The sequence below is a fragment of the Micrasema longulum genome, unplaced genomic scaffold (assembly GCF_059751315.1).
Source record: "Micrasema longulum isolate JH-2025_06_02 unplaced genomic scaffold, ASM5975131v1 h1tg000515l, whole genome shotgun sequence".
NCBI lineage: Eukaryota > Metazoa > Arthropoda > Insecta > Trichoptera > Brachycentridae > Micrasema > Micrasema longulum.
The window spans coordinates 56,185-74,778 of NW_028277712.1; the positions used below are offsets into that span (position 1 = coordinate 56,185).

An 18,594-nucleotide genomic window follows, 5' to 3' on the forward strand; every position below is an offset into this window, starting at 1 on the left:
ACGATTGCGTATGCGTAGACAAGATAAGAAAATCGTCCGATATAGTCGATCTCGCTAGATCTTTTAGCACTAGTATTGAATATAATTTTGTACGAGTATAATGTTGCAATGAATCCCTGTTTTTTTGTATTACTATATTTTTAAAAAAAAAGAATAACCCGCTAAGCCTCTATTTTAGAGGCTTGTCAGCAGGTAGGAAAGAGGGGATATGGAAGGAGGTAGTGAAAATTTTACCACATCACCCAGACCGATTGAGAAGAAAATCTTTTCATGGATTTTTTCTTGCAACTGGCGGGAATCGAACCCGTGACGCCAGTTTCACAGTCGGCCGTCTAACCAACTGCGCCACGACGCCTGTCAACAATTATAGTTGTTTAATTTAATAGCGCCATTTTTGTGGAAATCACCGCAAAGGCACTGTACAATAAACAAATATCCTAGCACGTCTTGCAGCTACACAGCGCATGGACGGTAAGAAATCTAGTCCCCATTTACGTTATGTTTTTTTAAAATAAATATTTGCGTTCTTTTGATATGTCCAAACATTAAATTTTGAGTGACATTTTCAACGGGTTGTAAATAACTCACTATTAGAAAATCTCTCTAGAAGTTCTCCACCCCTATTGTAATTTGTTAAAATTACTAATTTACTTACACATATTTTTACTTGGCAGTGCACTGCACTTATGCAAGGAACCGACTCTGATTTGCAGTTTCACGCAAATCGGACGATAACGTTAAGATTGGCCGCTCGAGCGATTTGACGATTTCACACGTGCTAAAAGCCCAGAACCGGGACAATCCGTGACCGGTGACTGGTAACTGATGACTGGTGACCGGTAGTAGCCGCGATGACACAACGGGAATTGCATCAAACTTAACCCTTAGATTGCTAAACAACGATATTTCGTTGTTGATCCGGGCAATAAAAGTCTAACCAGATTGTTGCTGACGTCATAATGCCCTAAAAGGCAAATAAATTTAGGAACATGCTGTTGCACTTTGCCATGAGTAGTATAAAACATTTACAAAAAAAAAAATTACATAATTGATTTGATTTCGCTACTTACTGTTTTTTAAAGAAATGGAACTAATAATTTAAATCCACCTCGTGAAGTAGAGTATATCGCGCATGCTAACACAACAACAGACATTTAAAAAAAAAAATATATACAAATAAACCAAAATAATTATATGTCTGCTGATAGTTTTTTTTTTTTTACATAATTTTGAATACAATGTAAAAAAAAACACTGGCAGGGCTACTCCGTATCAGTCCACTTGCAAAAAAAACTCGTAAAAATAAAAAAATTATCTACATCTACGATATTTGATTTTTTTTTATTGCTAATGAATTTATAATGAGCAACCCCAGATTAGTTTTATAAAACAATGAAAACAGAAGACCAAAATAGTTCAAAGTTATTCAAAAGTAAGTACTACGTAAGTTACAAAAACAAACTACGAAAAAATAATAATAAAATACTAGGTAATAGTCAAGAAACTTTCGTTATTGTTTCTAAAGTTGAATTTGCAATTAAAGTTCTAGAATTTTCATTAATATTCAATGTTTAAATTAAAAACGAAGAAAATTTTTTAAAATACGTTCAAAATAATGCGCCTCGCTGTGCGAGAATCATTTTGAAAAATGGTTTGTTTTAATTTACAATAAGAAAAGGGTTACAACCTGACGATGTGATGGATGATCGAAATTTTGGCAGGTATTGTCTATTTTGATTACTCTATTATACGTGAACTAGCGATAAATGAAACGAAAGATTTCTCTTATAATTAGTTATAAATATAAACAGAAGTGTGTTTGGAAAACAACATATTCCTTACATATATCAAGACTATAAAAATTTAATAGTCTTGATATATTTAACACTCCATACAATATGTACAGAAGAGTCCAGAGTCCAGAGTCCACTCTCACTTTCCTTCAATCATCCTTTACCACTCCTTATCAATGTCCTTCTTTTCCTTTCCACTATCTCCTTGTTTTGTCCATATTTATCTTATTTTAATATATAGTATATTTATTATTTATATAGTTTAAACTTCAAGCCGTCGTCGCTTTATTACAGTAGTATTTAGTGAATACATATAATTGGATGGCAGGCCCTACTATGTATACATTTTATATATTTAAAAAAAAATAAAATATTCATTTAACCTGTACATCTGTTTGTATTCGAAATAAATAAAATAAAATAAAAATAAAATAAAATTTTCAAAAATGATTATAAATTATAGCATTTCTGATTAGATTCTCGAAAAACTGCTTAGCAGCCAAAGGGTTACCATCTGTGATGGACATGATTCACCGCCATTGAACGACAAAGAAAACGTGAAACTGAATACGAGGCCCAATTTCACGAACACATTTATTTTATTTGGGTACCACAAAGAGATTATATCTTTGGACATCGCGCCATCATTGTAGGTTCGCTAAAATCTGACACTCAGACCCATTTGTAATGACCAATTAGATAAGCGTATTAATCATTTGATTACGTACTCAATTGAAATAATGATATAAAATTATTGTCATTACTAAATACGAGTAAATTCGTCGCCAGATAAAAATGCCAATGCTCAAATAGTGACCGCAATGTAAAAGTATTGCCAGCGTACATTCTTATCTTGCGACGACTCTCTCTGCATAAATAAAAATGCTATTAAGATTATCCTGACTATCGAAGGTATTTTACATTGTTTCTGTAAATATATTATATAGTACTTATTTAGTTTATTATACTTACATACGTATTATGTATATTACAGACAAAATTGTTTTAGAAAACCTAACTTTACCTAATGAAATAAAGTTCAATATTGCATAAAATCACTTTCGTAGCGCGCCCTAGGGGTAGGTAGGTACAGTCTATTAAAATATTTAATAACTTTTGCTTTATATTTAAATAAATTAATGCATTTAATGAAAATTAACATTCATTTTTTTTTATTTATTTTTAGTCAGACTGTAGAAATTGCTAGCGGCAATAAGTCCGCCATTTAACCGTGTATACCTTAGTTTAAGTATTTCGAATTATTTATCACATTAAATATTTTATGGTTGATAAAGATTTATTATTATTATGTGCGTAACAATAAGTTTTCTATGTGTGTCTTTTAGAACATACTATATAATTTTGGAGAACTTGATTGGAAAATAAAAATAAATATCGTAAAAATCGAATAAAACACAGGATTATGAACCAAGTGGTTTGTTTCGACAAAATGATACACTATCTCTCTTTTCTCCCTGTACTCAGGATTCACTGAGGTTGACACAAGCTACTAAAGGGCATTCGTTACTCTCCATAATATTGAGCATCGTGAGCATAAAATCTGTTGCAAGTATTTACACAGTCATACTGTATTTGCACGAGAACTTTCCACGCACGGAACGATTAGTAGTTTTATAAAAGATGCGTATTTTTCGTGCGTGTAACTTTCTTTTTAATGCACGCATCATCTTAGAAATAATGTCAAATTTTCATACGTCAAACTAATTACATTGGGTTAATGGAAAACAAAGCAATTTGAATTTATTATAGTCTGAACAAAAGCATATATATTATAACAAACCTATAAAATCAAATGATTTAGTTGAGTTAGGTACATTTTTTTAAAAATCTTGACGATGAATGATTTATTGTTTATGTAAAATTAATATTTTTACCGACAATAAGTAAGCCATCAACCAGGGGATTCTCATAAGTATTCAAACAACCTTTACATTAGATTTGTCCATTAGACTAATGAGAATAATTCGTGTTTGAAAAAATAAAATGAATATTTTTAAACACTTTCGAATCGCATCAATCAAAATATTTTAGCTAAGAAAAAACTCATCAGAATCAATATCCATTCTCTCTTCACTCTTTTGATAAATAAGAATAGTTCGAGTTCAATAAATCTGGACAAATATAATATATCAATAGTACAGGATATTTGATTTATTTTTTATTTATTTTTGCACCACAACAGACCAGGAAGCCCAATTACAGTGGTGAATTACATCACAAAACACCCAGGCTTGAGAAAACTCACATTGTAATTTTTGTGTTCTCACCGGGAATCGAACCCGGAACCTCCCGTACGTGAGTCGAGCGTCTTGACTACTGCACTACGAAGGCACGCGGAGGATATGAAGGATCAACGTCAAAAAAGGAAAAAAGTTTTTAAGTTTTTAAACCTTTTGGAAATTAAAAAATAAATAAATATAGAGGACCTACTTAATGTTAATAGCCTATACTGTTTACATAATCTACGATGGTTTTTTATTAATATAAAATTATAGCTTTATTCTCAGTATTTAACTGGCGTACACCCTTTATCCCCTGTGTGTATTTTTTTCTTGTTTAATTATCTTGGAAAGTTTAGCCTTAATGTAAAATGTTATCAAACTGAAATGTAGATTATGTGAACTTCCGTCAGATGCCATTTTTAATTTAAAACACGTAAAAATTAACATCCATCCTTTATATCCTGTACCTTTCATAATATGTAATGTATAATACTTAAATAATATGAGGTTATTGGCATTTTGGTTAAACATATTTCCTTAGCCGTTTTTGAAAATCTGAAAATGGTTCTTTAATTCATAAAAAAATACATTGTTGCATTTCCACAAGTTATTGAAATAATGAATCCGTTCATGGTAGGTACCTATTTTATAGCATTCACACGTCACCGTTTGGGTCGCTTTACCCGGATGCTGTCTACACAAGAAACAAAGAAAAGCGACTTTTGTATGTCCTTATTAACATAACCGTTGTCCGAAGTCGGAATCCGTGGACTGAACGTTAACAGTATTTTTATTTATTCCAAAAGCAGTGAAAAACATTCGCGACACGGCGATATAAACACGGAGTCGGAAAGGTAAAACAGCGTAACTGCCATAGAAAATCAGTTGAAACGACAGATTTTCGATTAGATCTGGTGGTTAAGGTATAATGACTTTCGACCGTCGCGTCGTTTTGTTGAATTAGCGGGACATAATAAATGTAGAAAGTTTTGCAACAAAAAATATGATTAACAATAGATAAGTTTGTTTATCCGGTAGGGAAATAAGGTATAAAAACACAGATTTCGTGGCAAAAGAAAGTGGAGTCAAACAATACAGTTAATCATTATATTTTTATACAAATTAAATATCTTGAATTCAGTAGCGTGAAATAAAAAAGATATTATACATTATTGTAATACATTTATAACATTTGAAGAAATGTTCACAGCATCTACGTAAAATGTACGTTGAATTGAAAGTAGAATTTACCATTATAAATAAATAAAAACCTGATTGACATAATGAAGGACAGCAAATATATGACACCAGACAAAGACAAAAACAGTACTTCGGTTTGTTTTTTTATAAAATGGCGTTGCATAATAAATTTGATGTTTTTGCCAATGTCATGTTGAATTATTTTATAAACAAACTGGTTCGCAGTACGTAAACTTATTACTTCGGTTATCAAAGACAAAAACAAATTACGGAAAAAGACTACAATTTTCTAACACCTAAACTATATGGTATACCGGTAGAAAAATTTATTACAATGCTTTTAAAAATCTAGATAATTAAAAGGACTAGAAAGGAAGCTGAGGAATATGTCTCATATTTCAGCGTATATTTTTAATTTATTGAAAGTCTTTTCTCTTTTTTTCTCTCTTCATTTCACGTACGTATTTTTAAAATCAATTTTCTGATCTATTTTATTTTTTTATATTAAACTATCATTGATGTGAAAGAACTCGATGTATAAAGTAAATAATATACCGACACTCCAGAACGTTGCCTATAAGCCGCCAGTAGAGTGGTTACATCCACAAAAAAATGTAAACGTATTATTTACGTTGTTTTTGTAAACCTTGTAATATTTATTTTGTTGGATACTTGAAAAAAAAAATTTAAAAAAAGAAAAGTAATGATTGTATTCGATGAATATATTGTTCAAATTAAGGATTCAATAAATATTTTAGGAGATAGATAGGAGATGAAAATTAATCATGTGAGAAGATATTAAATGTATTTTTTCGTATTTGAAAGCCCGCTAAACAGGTACTGATTCGATTCAACGGAAATATTTTGATGTGATTAATCAAGAAGATAGTGTTGCAGATTGAATTAATTAATCATTCTATGGAAACAGTTCGAACTCGTAATCACAGACCCGGGCGCCACTTTCACTGCCAATTGGTATAAAGATTATACTAGGCCCAGCACTAAGTAGCAGTTAGAAGTCAGTTTGCATCCCGAAGAACTGTTTCCTCTGGGACACGAACCAATCATACGGTAAGGAAAGCAGCTTTCCACTTTATAAACGATCGAGACCGAGCTTGTCTTGAACGAAATAATATTCGACCGCAGCGAAGTTCGGAATAAAGAACGCGCCATTACGGTACAACGACTTGGCTAAACGTTGTCACTCCGCTATTGTCAAGGCGCGGAGAAGAGAAACGCTAATGATCGCGTTCGGGACATGTTCGGATATTCTCTTTAATATTCCTCAACAAGTAACTCGTGATAGACACACAAGTACTGGAGAGATAACAATAGAAATAGAAAGTTCGGAAAACCTTCATTAAAAATGCGCCCGTCAGGTTGTGATGGAATAAGGAACGGCGAAAGGAATTCTGAGTTGACAAATTACCATACGAACCGAACGAGAAGTGCTCAATCACGGAAAGATTAGCTTAAATATGCCGCAGTGATAATTATGGGAATAATTGTAAGACGCATTTCACCGATAAGCCACAGACCACTGAAAGTGACTTGTAGTAACTTATTATGTTTAATAATAATACCCACAAAGTATCATGAAACTTGTTTCAAAGAAAAAGTAAAAGTTTATATTTGAAAAAAAAACATGAGTGCATTACATTTCTACTCTTTTGAACACGAACAGTATTACCCAATAGGGTAAAATATACATTTTTTTATTATTATTTGAAGCACTAGCTTTGTGGAACATTATTCAGCAGATCAAAATGAAATAACTTTATTTTTTTAAGTATCACTATGTTTTTTTTATAATTTATTTATTTATACTTTAACATTGTTTGTATTCTTTTTTTATACAGAATAATGTTCCCTCACTGGGGTGTCCCGTGCCGGGGGAAACATTTTACAAAATGTGAAACATGCCTAAGATAAGCTATTTAACAAAGTTAACATAATAATAACAATAAAAAAAACGTCACTAATCCAATTAACATAATAAACAATAAAAAACTAAAATAATCATAAAAAAAACGACCAATTTATATAGACCAAGAGAACAAATTTCATAAACAGTACACACATTTGACCTATTTGGCTGGATCCACTCATCGATCCGTGCGATCGATTCAATAACTAGTTTCGGGAAAACACTATGCCTTCTTCAGGGTGAATTTCAAACTTTTGTAACTAACCTACAAACGTGGTATGTAAAAAAAAGTTTTTTCGTTTCAATCTATTACAAATATTTTAAGCCAGAATCAAATCCATCGAAAGAAAAATAAACAATATACCAATAGAATAACTTTGATAAAGGTATAACTTTGAAAGAATTACAAAGGTAACAAATATACAATGTTTGGGGACACTAAATAGACAATAATCTACGGAATATAAATTTTTTCATATAAAAAAAAAAACAAATATAAAATTCAAATTCTTATAAAAATATTTAATAAAATAATTAAAATGTCACTGATATGGTAAATAATAATATTATTATTAGCAATGCAATGACGTGAATGTGAATTCACACGATCCGAAATAGCCATATATTATGATCATAACATAAGGCAATGAAACAAAAAACTGGATAAACTGGTTTAAAAAGAATCATTAGGACTTTTTTTAATTAAAAAAGGTTCACTGACGACCAGTAACTGGTAACACACTTTCACGGGATGTAAGTAATTAATGTGATTATTAATTTAGCCAGTGGCAAATTGCTCGGTGTCGTTGAAAATATTTTTAAGTCGTGCATAGTTAGGTATAACCTTTAGAAAGTGAACGGATGCAGAACATAAATTTACGATGGGTAGTTTCACTCATCGAGATGGTTTCTAGTTGATACAAGTATTAATCAATAAATATTAGAAGACAGATTATTGATTTACTGACGCAGTTCATATAATGTAGACAGTCGATTAAAATGTTTAATGTCATATTAAAAAATAATATGACTTGATAAATACTCATTTTCGCTATCCATGGCGTAATTGTGAAATTAGTCAATATCGTAATACGGTTATAATAAATTTCGGAGCTGTTATAATCGAAGTATACTCGGCTACCGATACTAACGATGTTTTAGTGTAATTTAAAGCCTAGCCCTAAAGGGTGGCATTTAGACTTTGTCTATAAACATATGGGCATACTTAAAATATTCCTGATTAAATTAATTAATTACCCACACCAATAAGTTACTTTAGTTTTAGCTCTTTACTTCACTAAAGTCTACAGGTGGAAAAATTTAAGAAATATGGATGTTCAAACATAGGAAAAATGGTTCATGTTACACAGTATGTCAAGTGATCGCTTAAAATAATTAACGGAACATTGAACTTTTTTATTATAATAATAAAAATTCTTTATAGTTTTATTCCACTTTTATTTATAATTATTTTATAATTTTTTTACCAGTGACCGGGTTTCGTCGTGACCGACATCGTCAGACTGGATGTCGGTCACGAACGAATAAACTATAAAGTATTTTTATTATTATAATTAAAATGCAGTTCCACCGAGAAATGTCAGTAGAAAAACTCAATATAATATGAACTTTTTTAATAAAAAAAGAATTGGTCGGTCGGCGGCGTGCATTACCGCCAATCTAAAATTTTGGCAAACATTATATTTTCATATAGGGGGATTTTAAACTTTTATTGGGTGTTCCCTAATTATACGGTAAGTGTGGGACCAATAGACGGCGAGCTTTCTGAAGAAGAACAGTACCGCGGATAGGAGTAATTTGATTTAAAAAACAATTTTGACTGTCTCCTGAAAAAAGTTGTTTTGTAGGTTGGCGATAATGCACGCCAACCGCCGATGTTTCCTAATCATATGATACGCGTGGGACCAACAGTAGGCGAGCTTTCTGAAGAAGAGCAGTACCGCAAAGCGGAGTAAATAATGTTTTTAATTTGATTTGAAAAACAGTTCAACTGTTCCTAAAATAAGTGGTTTTAGTAAGTTGGCGGTAATGCACGCCGTCTGCCGATCTTTCCTTATCATACGATACGCGTGGGACCAACAGTAGGCGAGCTTTTTGAAGAAGAACAGTACCGCGAATCGGAGTTAATAATGCGTTAGATTTGATTTTAAAAACAGTTTTTACTATCTTCTGAAAAAAGTTGTTTTAATAGGTTGGCGGTAATGCACGCTGAATGGAGAAATATTTGCGTTTTTATAATTTCACCAAATATTTCAATATTTGGGGGGCATTTTCAACGAGTTGTAAATAAGTTAGTAATGATTATAAGCCCTGCAAATGCCTAGGCTTCTATACTACCTTATTTAAATGTTTTCCAACTCTGTTGTAACATTTGCCAATAAAGAACTCACAAGTCCTATAAAGGTAGATGAATTAACAATTCAAATTCAGGGAAGATCTTCGGAGATGACGCAAGCGCAGCGGACGTCAGGCGGCAGACGGTACACGTGGGATAGTTCTTCGTGGCCCTATTAAGACTAAAGTCTCAGGACCTCCTAACGAGTCAGGAGAGGACAGATGACGTTAAATGGATAAATTTGAATAATAAGACACCCACGCCAGATGAATACGATAAACCGAGTCGGGCACACATGTCTGATGAGCAGTGAGCGGTGAGCGGTGAGCGGTGAGCCTCTCATCCATCTCAGGAGACCGAGACACAATGGCTGAAGCAGTATGATGCTTCGCTCGTTCCAAATGGTAAACAATCGAGCATTATACTTTCCATTGCGCCGAGAATTTCAATGCTAATGATACAGAAATTACAATGCAGACGTTATTGTAAAAATACATCGAGCGAGCTAATAAGGTGCACTGCTAATCGTGAACAATTAAATGCCTGATTAATTTGCTAAACCGGTAGATTGTCATTGTTACAGAAATAACTGTAATAAATGATCGAGTGATTATCATATTAACCATGCACGAAAAACAATTCATTGTATAATAACTTTGAAAGTAAAAGGTTGCTTATAAATACCAAATAAATGGTCAACTTCATCAGTTTTTCCTTTCTCCTCCCTCTTTCCTTCCTTCTTTACCCCCTTCACTCTTCAAAGTATAGTGTAGATATTTAGTCCATTTCTATTTCTAAAAAATATATATAATAACCCACAATATGTTCATATACCACTGATTTTATCAAATTGAACGGTTTGGGAAGGAAGGAAGAAATTGCTTTATGGCAATATTTCCCGCCCTTGTGCACATGTATTTAAACTGCATATGTATTTAAAGTGTTCAAATAAATAAATCCTTATAGCGCTGAGATAGAAAAGTACTGCCAGTTTATTGCAATTATAATTTGTTAAAAAATATAATTTAAAAAAAAAACACAACGGGGCACCTAATAAATACAGTAAATAACAATTTAAAGGGGCATTGATAGTAATAGTAAAATAGAAACGACGATAAAATAAGTAAATATTATACATATATCGTCGTGATCGTAGAACAACGAGGAATGTGCAAAAAATGAGACATTGACTTTCTTTTACATTTGCTGTCGTAAAGGTTATATAAGGGTTTATATTCCAGGTTTGAAAAAAATAAAATATATACCATATGATAAAAAATAAACGGGAATTTCTAATTTGCCGTAAATGCCCGCGACTCACAAATCGGTATTATTTACCATTACCACATTTACAGCACTGTTTTTGACAATCTGAGAAATATTAACGGCGATCGGATGCTCAGTATTTTGTCAGCGTCTGTTGGAGTGAGTCGAAAAATTGCTGAGTGGCGATTTTTACAATTGATAAAAAATTGGCACAACGAGCGTGCCTCAAATTTTGTATTGCTAATGAAATTTCGTGTGGTGAATCATTGAAAATGTTGAATAAAGCCTTTGGAGAATCGTGTATGTCGAAAACACGGGCATTCAAATGGTACAAGAGGTTTAAAGACATTCGTGAATGCTTAGATGATGATTAACATACTGGACGTCCAGCAACGTCAAGTATCGAAGAAAACACCAAATCGGTAAAGCAAATCGCGTTGAAAATTCGATGTGTACCAATCCGAGAGCTTGCTGTGTTTTTGAACATCTCATCATTGAGATGTTTTGGGTATGAAACGCGTCACTGGGTCACCTAAAATTTTACACCACGATCGAACGCCGTCTCATACAGCGGTGATTGTTTCTGGCCGAAAATTCGACTAATTCCATCAACCAAGCACCGTATTCTCCAGACCAGCCTCCGTCTGACATTTTTCTCTTCCCAAGACTAAAATTGTTATTGAGAGGAACATGCTTTGAGACGATTGATGCCATAAAAGAGAATTCGCTGGGAGAGCTAAAGGCCATACCTTCGCAGGCCTATGAAAAGTGCATGGACAATGAGGAACTTCAGCCCTACGGAAAATTGGATACAAAAATGTTTTCTTGCGCGCGGTAAATATTAGAGCATTAAATTGTACGGTAAAGTTTCTTAAAAATGTACGAAAAAAATAATAAAAACCATTTTAATAAAAACGCACTACTTTGATTGCCGTCACTGGTTCATATGAACCAACCAATGATGTGACAGCTGTGAAGGATATTCGGTTAGCTTACCGTAAACGGACCAATGGTAAGAACTAACAGTGAACAACCTCTAATGTCACACACGGAGTTATTTCAGAAATACAAAACTTTAAGAAATCATAGCTCCGATAATACGATATGTTTATTTTATTTATTTTATTTATTTAATCCAATATAAAATACAATACAAATACATAGTTAACAAAAATGTCTATACAATAGGTAGGTAACCCATCACGCTCAGCCACCGTACGGGCTGGGCGTGAAATATAGTTCCTCCCCAACCGTAGCTTATAATCTTATAATAAATCTGAAAATAAGTTGTTATATGTTAGAAAACAATGAGTTTATGTTTATAAATCATTAGTGTGTAGTAGTGTAGTCATGTTTCAACAAACAGTGGAAAAAAGAAGACTATTTATTTAATAGCATTGTTTTATACTTTATTCTTAACAAAATATGTGACAAATAGTGAACAATGGAAACTTACAAAAATAGTGCGTCTGTAACCTTAAAATCATAAAATTTTATATGAATCCTTTAAAACCGTTTAAGAATGCATCAGTTTTTGACGCGAAAGTACCTAAATTTTGCTATTTAGAACACTACACCCATAATTAAAAAATTACAACAGTGCTACTAAAAGTGAACTGACATTTATTGATAAATACATAATATTTCAAATATCTGCCTTCTAATAATATACAAAATTATAAATCAAACCGCTTATACACGCGTTTGTGTAATATTCATGTAAAGAAGTGAATTTGAACAGGAATGTTGCGTCTCATAAAACGAAATAATACGGACCAAAATGGACACCAAGTCGTTGGAACAATAGGCGTAATCCTGGGGTCTACACACGTGCGTTTCCAGAAATTCTCCAGCAGCCTAGTGGACCACATGGTGACGATATCTACCTACTGTCTACAAAAGATTCTCTTCGGACATCTGTCTCCCTTTGTTAACCATGGAGTTGATACAGTGCTTTATTTATTTAGTTTTTTATTGCTTACTTCTTGGTATGAACACTTGACCAATTTACTACTATACTCTATTTTTTATAGATTTATTGATATTGTTTTAACTTTGCTGGAATTCCTCTCATCCATGCGCTTTGTAGCTGCACGATGATTGGTTATCTAGCTTTCATATTTCAACTTTAAAATACCTTAATTTTGTAAACGGGGTCTAGAATTCCAATCGTCTATGCGCTTAGTAGCAGCAAGGCGTGTTGTAATCTTACTCCTTTTTACTATTCATATTATTATTATTTTGTAATACACTAAATTTATTTGTCAATTTTTAAAATGTGTAAATGGGGGCTAAATTTCTAACTGTCTATGCGCTCTGTAGCTGCAAGACGTCCTGTAATCTAGCTCCTATCTATTATACTTTTTGATTGATCTTAATTGAAAACGAGGAACTAGAATCCCAACCGTCCATGCGCTCTGTAGCTGCAAGACGTACTGGGATATTTATTAATTGTACAGCGCCCTTGAGGTGATTTTCACAAAAATGGCGCTTTATAAATTATCCAACTATATATATATATATTCAATATATTATATATTTTTATGGATATAGCCACTCCACTGGCCCACAGGCACGTTCCGGAGTGTCAGTGTATTTTTTATTCATACATAATTGTACATAATTTCACATCAATTGTGTAAAAATTTAAAAGAAATAAAAAAAATTAAAAATTAAAACATATCTACATCAATAAAACGAGAAAGGATTTTCAAGAAACTATAATTACATTCTTATATATGAAACATATTCCTCAGCTTCCTGTCTAGTCTTTTTAGTAATCCATTTATGTACTCTAGCTTTGAAAATATTGTTTTTCATTTTGTTCGCCAATATGTCCTTGCTTAAAAAGTTGTATAGCTTAGGGGCCAGAAACCTATAATGCCTTTGTCCGTAATTTGTTTTTTTCTTTGGGAGCAGAAGTATTGTCTTTTGTCTTTGCCTAGTGTCGTAAATTTGTTGTCCGTCATTATGTCTGTCAGGATTTTGATGGAAATGTCTTAAAATTGTCTTTATGTATATTTGTCTTATGTCTAGTACTGGAAATTCTGTAAAAAGTCTGTCTGTAGAGTATTGGTAAGGCTTTTTACTGGCAACTCTTAGTAAGGCTTTTTGGGCTTTTATTAATGGCTCTAATGTAGTTTTATTTGTTCCTCCTTATCCTATTATTCCGTAACTAATAGTTGATTGTGCTAGAGCATAGTATACATTAATTAGAGTTGCTTTGTTTAGGATGTTTCTAATGTTTTTAAATAAATATATCATTTTCCTTAGTTTGGTTGCTGTCTTATCTACGTGTATGTTCCACTTTAAATAACTATCAATGTGCATACCTAGATATTTTATATGATCGACCTTTTTTATAGTTTGGCAGTCACATGTAAAAAAATATTATTTTTTTTGGCTTAGTTTAATAGTCTATTAATAAATATATTTTTTTTAAAAAAGACACTGAACTTCCTCATTGGATTAAGCGTTGGCATCAATGTATCGTCGCAAATGGCAAGTATTTTAAAGGGGATACTACAAATATTTATTGAAAATTAAAATTTTGCGTTTTTTTGCCAAATTGCCGTTTATTTTTTATCGCAAGGTATAACTAACCCAAGTGTCAAAGAACGTACTTATGTTCTTATCGAGTTGTGACATAAGGAGTCCAAAAATAATTAACCGCTCTCAAGTCAAGTCGAAGAAAATCACACGCATCGTTGTTCTACAATCATGACAATACAAACTTAATATACCCACGGAAAATATTGATTTCGATAATTTATTATGTACACTAAATATGTCAACTCTTTGTAAAAGAAGAATTATAAATGATTTATTAAATTTATATAAAATAGCAAATGGCGTATTGGACGTCCCGGAATTAACTACTGTTATCAGCTTAAAAATACCTGTTCGAAATACTGGGCAGCTAACGTTATTTTTTTAATCTCCTGGCAGTCACAATTATCATTACAATTCACCAATACCTAGACTACACCGGCTAGGTAACGAGTATGGTGAAGTTGATATATTTCGTCTGTCTTCATATAAATATAGGTTAAGTATGCAAAAGGTTATAAATTAATTTGTATAAAATTTCTTAATATTGTTCTTTATTTACTATTTTTTTTCTCATGTATCTCTATAAAAATGTATAAACTTATATGTATGTATATGTATGTGTGTATGTTTTCATATGTAAATTTATTAAATATTTTTCTATGTACCCTATACCTATGTTGGTAGATTTCCTGATTTTTACTTATTATTGTATCTTTTGGCTTTTCTTATGTTATCTTTAATTTGAACTAAATTTACATACTTATGTTTCACTGCTGCACTTGAATGTAATTTTTAATATATGTAAAAGCCCGTAGGGCGTGTAAATTAATAAATAAATAAATAAATGTGTTATATCGAAAATAGTTATGATATGCAATAATATTTTTAAAAATATCCGAGTGTATGTAATTTATTATTTCATTAAATTTAAACATTAAAAGAGTGTTTGTGTGTGTAGTCAAAATGAGTGCGAGTAATAACTTTTATATAATGTGAAGGCTTATTCTGTTACAATTTCCTTTCGTGAGTTCGTTCGTTCGTCATATATCCATCTCATTCTAACGCAATGAAAACCATATTTCGCTCTCGTTCTCTCATACGATATGAATTAGTTACAGCGTAAGGCCACATAGTTAGATTTTAGATTGTCGTATGGGACACGAACGAACATACGGAACGAAGACAAGACGTGCGACATGCTGTATTTTTTATGGGGACTCTGGGGATATGGGCAGTGGCAGTGTATTGATAAGATGGAGGTCGATTGAAGTACGGTACACGGGTGAGTCACGAAGAATATTTCGGACAATGAAGTTGTACACGTACAGTTACTAGTTACCTCGGTAGAATCTTATAGCATGGCTGCAGATAAGTGCGGGGGAGTTAGGGTAACGACGTAACAAGTAACGATCCCATAAAAATGAAAAGGTCGACATCACTACGCGAATTTTCAGAATACCGTTTCTTCCACCAGTGGATTTACGACAAAAAATAAACGTTTCGTCTGTATTGGGTTTTTAAAATAAAAATTTAATGCCTACGGTTTAACGACTTAAGACGGGTACCGAATCCGCTACAAAATATGAAATAGATACTTTTGTACAAGTAAAATAAAACATCAAAGAATTGATACACTTTTTTGATTTCTTGGCAAATAAAGGTAAGAAAAGTACTCATTGTATCGAAACTAGTTTTTCTATAATACAGTTGAATGGAAACATGCGTCAAGCCACACCAACCTCAAACTGAAATAGTTGATCAGGCGTATTTAAAAAAAAAAATGTGATTAATATTTAGCTTGGCTGTTAAGTTCAATACACAAAAAGTACCTTAATAGAACAAAAAAGTACGATAACACATTTTTACAGAACACCTTAAAACCTATTAAATTTGTAATAACAATAACGAAAAAAAAAAAAAAAAAACAATGCTACTTGACAAAGAAAAAACTTTTTTTTAAACGTAAAATTGCGCTGGAAAACTTTTGGTAAAATAATAAAATTGAAATAACGCTTGATGTTCGAAACCAGATTACAAAAATACATTGGGAATTAAATCCAATATGATTCCCCAAATTACAAAAAGGTAGCTGTCGTTTGTAATAAACAAAACATGTCGGCAAGTCTGGCACAAAAGGCGTATTTTGTTAACACATCTTTGTAATATTATTATCATATTGGCCACATGGCCCATATGTTGATCTTAATTCTCAACAATACGTTAAGCATCTTAAAGCAGTGTTACGTTGTTTTGAGTTCGTCCAGTTTCATGGTTTTTGGCTAACACACCGAGATATTACAGATAATTTATAAGTTCAAACTCATCAAACCAATTTTAAAAAAATTTAGAATATCACTTTTGGATCATAATTCTGACAATATTTTTTTTTCTTCGATTTTATAGCTTGACACATTTTTGCATATCACCACCCAGTTGTATATATCTGTATAAAACAGGCTTTAAAGGTGTTACAAATTCAAATTGATAATCTAAAACTGAAATAATGACGAACCAAGTAAGGTTCGTGTTGAGAGAGGGACATCGTTAAAATATTTTAAAAAATAATTCATATTATTTAAAAATACAGTACGGAAGTTAGGATGGAATGGGTTGCATATGGCCATCAATAATAATTAGTAACAGCGCATTAAAACCACCCGCGGTGTGGTTACAAATAATTTAATTGATATCATAAGTAATAGGGAAGAAACAAACACGAAAATGTGACGCCGATATTTATTGTATTATTTTTTTTTTATTTGTTTATTTTTCCATGCATATATTATTTACATACAAATATAATTACAAAAATACACTTTAGAAAAATGCATCCTAAAATTAAGCTGTAACATAAATTGGAAAAAATGCCCACAAAGCTTCAGCGTCTGAGAGTGGGCAATTGCTTTTTTAATTATTAAAAAGTTTATAGCAAACATGTATGGTATATCATGACCACGAAAAAAAAAATAAAAGAAAACCCAAATTAACATATGCTGATATTACATATATGGAAGCGATAGTAATCATATTATAAACAATGCCAATGGTTCGGTTAATACTGTATGTACTATCAATATGGGACACTGATTCAAGGTCCAAAGTGAACAATTAAGAAATATAAAAGCACTCAGTGTAATCTAGTATGGAATACACCCTACAGCAAATATTGATGCTCCGCCAAAGAGAGGTGATAAGGACTTTCAATGTTCGATGATACGATTAGGTTAAATAAGACATAAAATACAAGCATGAAAATATCTAGGTTAAATGATAAAAGAAAAAAAAATTTTTAGTCATTGCTGCATGAATTGGAGAGTTATTATATTTTACTCGGAAAGGTTGGCAGACGTAACTACACCGTACTGCTCCTGCCTGGGTCCATTGCTGTTTTGTTTGTCTATTTTCATGAATATTATTGAAAATGTAACGTTGAACTGGCGTTTTCAGTTATCTACGAATGACTTAAAACTTTTCTTAAAGGTGACAACTTTGGACGATATCTTACACATGTGAATGGGGAAGGCGAAACAAACATAGGTTTAATGTTTCCAAGTGTTCGGTCACGTATTTCACTAGGGCGCAAAAAACTCTATTTTTTCGCTACAAAATGAAAGACCATAATCTGATGCGAACATCGAATGTTAAGGATCTGAGCGTTAGATTTGTGAGCACCTTGACATTTCATGATCACATAAAGGCAATCAGTGGTAAATCATTGAAGATGTTAAGATTCGTTCTGCGTACTGCCAGGGTTTTCAAAAATACCCGCGTACTGAGAACTCTTTACAACTCCTCGGTGCGAAGTAGACTCGGGAATGGCTCGATGATTTGGGGGCCACATGAACTGATGTACTCTCTTATGATAGAGAAAATCGTAAAGAAATTTCTGAGATATATCTATATCTATACGAGAGAGTGCGGGTATTATCCTTGGCTCTACCTGACCGAGTTTCTTCGGGGTATGCTCGGCTACAAAAGTTTAGAGACTAGAAGGAATGTGTATTAGACTACACATTTTTAATGATTGTTCGGTATGGTCGATAATCCCGAGATTATGATGAGCATTGGTTTGTATGTTCCTAATAATTACCTAAGACAGAGTTAGCATAGATTGTTTCATATGTCGATATACATGACTAACCTGCCAATAATTATGCCTGTTCGAAGGGCTACCGCTATGCTGAACAACATCGCTCCAGATGTTGATCTATTCCATGTATACGAATGGGTTTTCCGAAGCAGGATTCTCCTAGTTCT

The 18,594-nt window shown here is 32.4% G+C and overlaps 1 long non-coding RNA gene across 2 annotated transcripts in view; it reads right to left on the bottom strand.

The window, feature by feature from the left end:
• Positions 1-18,594, bottom strand: part of LOC148280890 (uncharacterized) — a 110,344-nt gene that overhangs the window by 17,047 nt on the left and 74,703 nt on the right. The window lies entirely within an intron of this gene.